The sequence below is a fragment of the Vidua macroura genome, chromosome 2 (genome assembly GCF_024509145.1).
Source record: "Vidua macroura isolate BioBank_ID:100142 chromosome 2, ASM2450914v1, whole genome shotgun sequence".
NCBI classification, from domain to species: domain Eukaryota; kingdom Metazoa; phylum Chordata; class Aves; order Passeriformes; family Viduidae; genus Vidua; species Vidua macroura.
Window position 1 is genome coordinate 53,376,180 of NC_071572.1, and position 8,537 is coordinate 53,384,716.

Here is an 8,537-nt window from a genome sequence, read left to right on the forward strand (position 1 = left end):
GCACATTATAAAACAGAGCACTCAAAATTGGAAACTATTGGAGAGAATACATGTGGTTAAATCATGGCAGTATCTGTGGCAGCTGAGGTTTGGTGTCTAAAGCATTCAGCCAGCTGACTTCTACACATGAAGAGATAACAGTGGAAGAATTGAAAGGAAAGGCAGAACTGGGGCTTGCTCTACTGTTTGAGATTTAAAACAAACAGCTTTGTGGGTGTCCAGCAATCCTGCTAGTGCTGTATTGAAAAGCTTCAGCGTGGGCACTAATCTTTAGGCTAGAAAGTCTGACTCAGTATTTCTTATATCTGTTTCAGCCTCTGTAGCCTCTGCAGTGCATAACAGGAGTCAAAGAGATATTGGTATTCTTGTCTAAATATTGTGAAACTGAAAACTGTCTTTCTATTGATTCAAAAGGGAAATTTAATCTCCTTAACTCCCTACTGTAAATTTTGTCCATACTTTATTATTACATCAGTAGATCAGTTTCATAGTGACAGGGGATGTCTAATATGTAAACTGAAGACATGATACATCAGAAATCTGTGTTTAAATATCACAACATTTCAAGTTAAAGTGCATTCAGGTTTATGATATGTTTGCTTACACTCTCTGTTGAAAAGACATATGAACTGTGCAATGTCAAGGAAAGTAAAGAATGCCCTATATAGTTATGTTCTTTCAAAGCACACACTGAATCACATTCTTTAGCATAAAAATAGTCTTCCTCAGTATCAGCACTTACTTTCAATATTCCCAAGTTTAGAAAAGGTTTAACATATTAATATACAAAAAGCATTGTCTCCTATAAAATATTTTAAAAGTTCAAATCAATATTTTAAATGTTAAACTATCATTAATAACAAAATGAGCCTAACTGCAAGTTTAATTGGTATTCAGTTTTAATAGGTGATTTTTATATTTAAGTAACTGCATGAATATTAGAAAAAGTAGAAAAAAAATTCTAAGAGTGGTTATTCTCATATAAATCAGGCAACAGTAAAAATCTGGGAACAAAAAAGACTGTCCATCAGTATGAAATTATAGACAGGGATTCTAGGTCATCCAGTTTCTATTGTAGAGTAACTACAGGACGTTATCATTCCTTTTAATCCAGCTAGAGTGACATTTGAAGGTAGTCTCAACTTTTGGCTTCCTCTCTTCTAAAAATTATGTGTCGGAACATCATTCAAAGGGTTGCAAATGTGCTTTTAAAATTTGTCTCTAATGCATGTCAAAGTTACATAGGTCAGACATCCACTAAGTTATATCTGCTGAGTACATTTGATTGCCAGAGAGCTCTACTAGTCAAGAAATTACATTATAGTTAAAATCAGAGTTCTTTAAATGTTAGGCAGTTAACACGAAGCTTTTTCCAGAAAACTGGAAATGTAGAACTTAACTGGTGAGAAAACATCAAGACAATGAAAGAAATTAGAAGAGGTGACCTCTTCCTGTTTCTTTTACAAGGAAATAGCTGACCTAAATTCTAGTTCAGATACAACTCTTGAACCTGATAGAATTTGGCCCCAACACCAAACTCCCACTTTTAAGTACTTAATATTTAGAATTTAGAGCATTTTTCCAAACCTTTAGTGAAGACACTATAATTTAGGTAGTTTGCATGACCTCCTAAATTTAAGCAACAGAATTTCAACCCTTCTTATTTTAGAAACCACTACAGTGTTTCTGGATATGTTCCAAATCTCCAGGCCAACTAGTCCGTCATCTGTCATCTTCAATACTGTGTCTCATACCTGTCAAAAAGAGATGCAAGACGGAAGGTTGTTCTACATTGATTTTGAATTTTACCTCAAATTCACAGAAATAAGTAATTAACACAATTATTTCCAATTATTTATGTGGATAATGAATTACAATATTGATAATCATTAACAAATAATTAATTGCAGTTAATTATCAGAATTTATGTGAATTTATGTTCACAAGGCCTCTGCTTACACTGGCTCTAATGATACCTTGACTGGTGTTTGTTGCTCAGAAAGGTTGAGGTCAGCTCAAGTAGAAAGCTTCCAAGAAAAAGCTAGATGGTACAAGAAATAGTACAGTGATTTAGTAGTAATATTTTCTCCTCTGATTCAACACTGAATCAGTGGCTCTGCATTTAAGGGGCACTCTGCAGTTATAAGGATTATATTTCAGATGAAAAACTAGTTCTAAGACCTTGACTTCACTATTTCTGGCCAAACAAAGTACAATTGCATATATTTGTCTTGTCTTCCTTGCAAAGGCATCTCTTGCAGAGTTCCATTTTATTGTATATTTCTTTATATATCTCACTTCAATAAAGGTGGGGGGGGAGGGGGTATGGAAATTTTTTTCCTTTTCACTTTATGGCTGAAACTATAGAGTACCCACTGGGCAAAGTTACTTTGCCCCTTGAAAGGGGTTTCATGTTCTATATCCTTTTCATTGATTACATTTTTGTAATATAATTTTTACTGCCATATGGGTATTGTAAAACACTGGAACAATGTTCTTAGGGACGCTGCAGTATCCCTTTCATTGCAGGCTTTACAGAAAAACCTAGAGAGGCTCATGTCAGAGACAACAGTGCACCTGATCCTATTTCAATACAGAACTGGATTGAATAGTAAATGGTTTCTGATGTCCCTTCAAGTCCTACCTTTGTCTTATTTTTACTCATCAGAGTTGATTAGAACTCATTAAGTACTTTAATTAAAGTTGCCTTCATCCATGAAATGTGTCAATAAAAGTACAAATAAAGTAAAATATCAAAGTGACTGGCCATCAAGGGTTTCAAAGGGTAAAAGCCCAAAATGAAAAAGTGGAATTGCAGAGGCTTTCAAGCAATTCCATACAGGCATGTCACCGAGTTGATCTTTGACCCAGAAACACTGCTGACTTACAGTACAATATAAACACATTGACCGTCTACATAGTCACATTTTCTTTTCTTCCTGAGCAATAATTGCACTTTCTCTCTGCAGTACTCCCTTAACATTTATCAAAACACCAGAGGAAATACGGAACGCGATATAACAGCATCAGCCCTCAGGAATAACGCTGATGCTGACAACAATACCCACATAAGCGACTTAAAATACAATAGAGTTCAATACTAATATTTCATTTGCAAATAAACAGAGTCAAATAGGCCTCAAAATGTGAGTATCCCTTCAAAAATTAATGAAAACAATGTAATATAACATGAATGGTTACATGTGCACAAAATATTCCCACTTTCTAATTTAGTTTTAGGTTGATAAATATTTTGCCAAACTAAACAGTACCACTTACTTGACCCCTTACTTTAAGTTGTGGATGTTCTTTAATTTGATAGTTTTTCTAAATATATTTTATTATTCTGGTGAAAATGATTTGTCTACTAAAAAAAAAAAATTTGAACAAGAAAATATCTGGGGCAAAATCAAAACTAGACATCAATCAAAATTGTTCTAATAAGTAACATGGCAAGTGGCCAAATTCCCAACCAGTGTGAAAGAGCTCAGTTTCATGGAAATGAGCTCAACCAACCTGTGGAATTATTTAGTGGAGTTTCCCTAATATTTCAACAGGCAGCACAAGGGATTAGAAAGAAACATGGAGGGGAGAAAAACAGATATAAATGTATGAATGCATGTAATATATTGTGGTGAGTTGACCCTATCTGGATAACAAGTTCCCACCAAAGCTACTCAGTTCCTTAGCTGAACAGGGGAGAAAATTATGAATGAAAGCTTGTGGGTCAAGATAAGAGCAGGGAGAATTACCAATAACCATTGCAGGCAAAACAGTCTTCACTTGGAAAAATGTTGCATCCCGGGATTGGGTTTTATGGGTTTTTATTTGTGTTAGCTAGCCGAGTCCTGTGTACCCCTGTGTCGTTCCCCCCCCCGTGGTTTCTGGCCCCATGCTGCCTGCTGTTGGGCTATCCCCTCTGCCGCTCCTGTAACCACTCCCCCGTCCGGCCCCGGGAAACCCCTGTGTCCGCTGCCCCATCCCCACGATCCCACTCAGCCCGAGGCTCGGTGTCCGCCCCTGCGGTTCCCTGGTTTGTCGCTGTCCTACGTCATCATCGCGTCACCCGCACGGATTGGGGGGTGGCGTCTGCCCTCCCTATCACATCCCTGATATCATCCTGCTCCCTCCCAGGTTCCGGTGCCATTTCCCCCACGTGGAGTGGGAAGCGCGGGTCGCTACCCCCCCAACTGCATCTCTCCGTGACAGTAAAGTCTTCCTGCCTTCCTCGTGGGTGATCTGGACATTCCTTCATTCTTTACTTCGGATCCCGTAGCGTGGGCGACAGAACCTGGCAGACCCCGACCCGCATGCTGATGCCAGCGGCACGCAGGAGAGAAGCAGTGAACCCGGAAGTCCAGCGGGAGGCGGCGCCAGAGGGCATCCGAGCTGCCCCGGACCAGGAAGAAAGACAGAACGCCACAGGAAAAACAAATGAATATATGACCAATCAAATCAGAGTAAAACAATGAGAAATAAAATATTTTAAAATACCTTTCATACTGCCATAAACAGTGAAAGATTCTATGTTTCAGCTGAACTTGCCTTTTTTTTGTCTTCAAAGGATATTCCACAGATATACTTTACATTCAGAAAATGAATAGGGAAAATAAACACCTGAATTTTTTGAGAAATTAGTTAGGTAGTAACACAAACTGACTTTAATATCCAATAAAAATTAATTGATACAGTTTTATACACCAGAAAGTCATATTGCATGTATAGACTAAGTGATACTTTCTAAATTATCCTCTTTTCTTTTTTTTTAATAGTAGAACATAAAAGACTGCTTATGATTAGAAATGAGACAGATTAAGTTAACTGAATGCATTCCCTATTGTAAATTATTCACTGAGATATAGGGATGTCAAGACTTCTAGGGACTGCCAACAAATAAGGGTAGGATTAATCTGTCTTGGTTTCTAGTCACCCACTAGGCATATATGCTTGAGCTAATCACTCCAGGGTTTTTCATTGTCTGTGGAGAAAGATCAGTATCTACAGAGACCTGTCATCTCCCCTTAGGTATTTAAAAGAGGACAATGAGTCATCCTTACCTTGCTTCAATCTATTGTCTCAAAAACAAGAGGTAGAGACCTGTAAGCTTTATATACCTCAACCTAGGGCAAAAAAATGATAGAACAAGTTGAGGGGTAAGGAAAAAAATCCTATCTTAATAACAAAGATGGTTGAGATTTGGTGTTTTCTAAAACAGCGTACATGGCCCCTGTCAGAAGGAAAAGGCTTGTTCATCATTTCATACCTGGTTGCAGTTCTCCTTGGGCTATAATCTGTCAAATGGATTTGCAGACACTGTGACCCAAATAAAATATATCTGGAAATGTCACAATTTTATTTTTCAGGCATAAATTCAAGTAAAATTTTATTCAATATATTCTTCACTTTAATTGCTTTACGCTTTCATTATATGCCAGATCCTTCAGGTCTTATTTTGTCCATATCCAGATATTTTCTTTTGAAGTCAAAAATTTGGCAAAATATGCAGAGCCTAAAGAGATGGAATGAATACTCCCAGATATTTTTAAAAATGAAGATGCCAATGAGATTTGTGATCATTTCAAAGGGACTGTCAGTAGGAGCTGTAAAGGGCTTGGTTCTCCTAAAACATGGGGCTTTCTGCTGAAAGCTAAATGTCCGCTTTGTGAAAAACCCAGGAATGCAATCCTATTCCTATTTTCATGTCACAGTGGCCTTCTCTGAAGTTATATCTGAATCATTATGTTTCTGATTCAGGCTATTGCAGAGTGAGTTCTAGAATTCCTCTGAATATCTTTACTACTAATGTGACCTTGGAAGAAATGTCATATATATAACTCAATTTTACTTTCCATTTTATCCAAGTTACAATTTTTAATATTCTGGCAACAATAGATGTTTATATTCCAGAGAAATGTCTACAACTGTAAGAGAGTTATAAGTTTTCATTTAATAAGTTTTAAGGGAAAATGGGAGAAATAAAAAGCTAATCTTAATTCACTATAGGATTTTCTCCAGAACGTCTGAGTCAAAAGAAAGATATTGAGTCACTTCAGTATCTGCTTCTGGAAAAGAGAAGTTTGTCTTGATGGTTTACATGTACCTGGAATACTGCCTATTTGTCCTTGAGAAATGTTTGACTTCTTTTATTGAGCTTTCAGAAACATTAAATCTTATGGTGCTATAAGCTTTCTATCATTACTTTGACTGTGTAATTTATTCTATCTAATCAGTAAACCACAAATGTTCTTCACTTTTACATCCTTTTTTTGATCATGCTCTAACACCTCAGCTTTACTTTAAAAATAAAATAAAAAAATTCATCTTCATCTCAGGCCTTGTTTCTAAACCCTCCCTCTCAAATGTTCTGTACACTGCTTTCTTTGCCATCTGCTTTGCTTCTTCCCAGTCTGAAAGAAGTTCATCCATATTTTAACCACTTCTGATGGCTAAAGTTTAGTTGTTGACTGCTCTCCAGCTTGCTCACAAACTTTACTCCCCTATTTCATACTTTTCTGATAGTGACAAAAGAAATTTCTATGATCTGGAGTTGGCAATACAAAGGCAGGGGTCCTGTAACATTCACAAGAATAGTTTCACAGCCTTTGTTAACTTATGAATAAGTAACATAGCAGAGCTGGCTTAACTTTCACATTAAAAAAAAAAGTGTTGGTTTTTTGATGTTTGGGTTTTTTCTACATGGACGATATTGGATTGGCTGATAAAGCAATTTATAACCCAAATCTTCTCTGTTTTTTCAGTTAATAAAACTCTAATGGAAGATACTGCTTTTTCTGGCTCACTCTGCCTTTGAAATTCATTAATGTCTTTGAAAAGTGAGTTTTCTTGATTTTTCACAGAACTATTTTGATCATAGAAAGTAAAGCAAAGAAAGTATCAAGTCCTTTAAAAATGTCCATATATCTCAGATCATTTATTCAATTTACTTGCCTATATCCCATCTCTTTACCAGTCTGGCTTCTTTGGCAGAAGGAGAAAAAAATTGTTATAATAAAATAATATATATCAGCTTATTTAAATAACAATAATTAAATAATGAAATTGAAATCCAGATTTTAAAAGCTCTAAAACATGAAATATAATGCAGGAGGCAGTTGTCATTGGCCAACAAAAATTTGAGGGGCTCCTCATTATCCAAGGTGGTTACAGGCAATGTTTATTATTTCACTAATATCCCACTAAATTACTTAAAATTGTTGGGTAGTAAATGTGTGACCAGTACATAAGGGACTGTAATTGCAATCTCAAGCTATTTTGAGAAAAGGAGGTATGAGATTTATGGAACCCTGTTAGACATTTCAAATTGTCTTCAAGGTTGTTATAAAATGTGGAAAATAATTGAAAGAAAGCTATCTAATCAGGTCATCATCCCATTTTTAGTGATGTGGTGCAAGAGACAGTTCAGTAGTTGAGGTCTAAACCCTTTAGAGGAGAATTTTAGAAAATAGTATCAGACATCGTTATTTCATTTAGTTAAGCTAAATTTATTGTTTTCATTTAGACCCCTACAAGTAGTATAAGGAAATTATTTTTAAAATTATAATGGCAGTTGTAATTTTCTTTGTGTAAACTGCATCGTGTTGACATGGTATTTAAAAAGCCACAAATATTTTGAATGGTACTAATTAAATTATCTGACAATCTGAATTAATTACTATTTATTTGATATGTATGCTCTGTAGAATGAATTAAATATAATACCCAATAACACATCCCCTACTGCTTTATCTACACCGTGGTAATATGCACAGTGGTTCATCTACCTGTATGTCTGCTGTATTATGACATAACAACATGTGGTTAGAACTAATTGAAAGTTTAAAACATTTAATTTATATATCAAATATAAGGTAAGAGTGCTTTGTTGGCTATTGCCATTCACCTGAAAAACTTTTTTCTTTGTCATTATCTGTTAGTTTACAATTGGTGTAATAGTTCCATTTTTGGCATGTTTTCATTTTCAAAACTGTGTTTGAAATATGTGTATGCATATTTTCAATAAAATGAAAGGCAGTTCATGAGCAACAGCATTGCATAGCAAAAATACATGTTCTGTTGAATTCACAAGTAATCTCAATTCTGAACATCTGCCGGATGTAGTCTTTGAAATCACATCATGTTGTCTCTTGTGCACTTACAGTATAATAACCTGCATAAAGTTAAACCTGCAACTCAGAAACGTAAAAGCCTTTATGGTTTAAACTGGTCTGTGGATAACTCAGATTATAATGATGTCATTTTCAAGAGTGACTGATTTGATCCAAAGGTAGATTTATTTCTCAGACTCTGATTTTCCTGAAATGGTAATAGATAATTATTTTGGGGAAATAAAATTGCTTCCTTAGTGTAAATACATGTACTTCCAGTAAATTACATTCAAGTTTAAATAATGTTACTTCATTCTTGAAGGAAGCTGTTCAAGCATTACTTATTCATGTCAAGATGATCACAGGTATTTTGATGTAGGCACTTTTTAAAAGAGTAGAATAAGACATAGAAAGTGAAGTCACCTCCAGCAA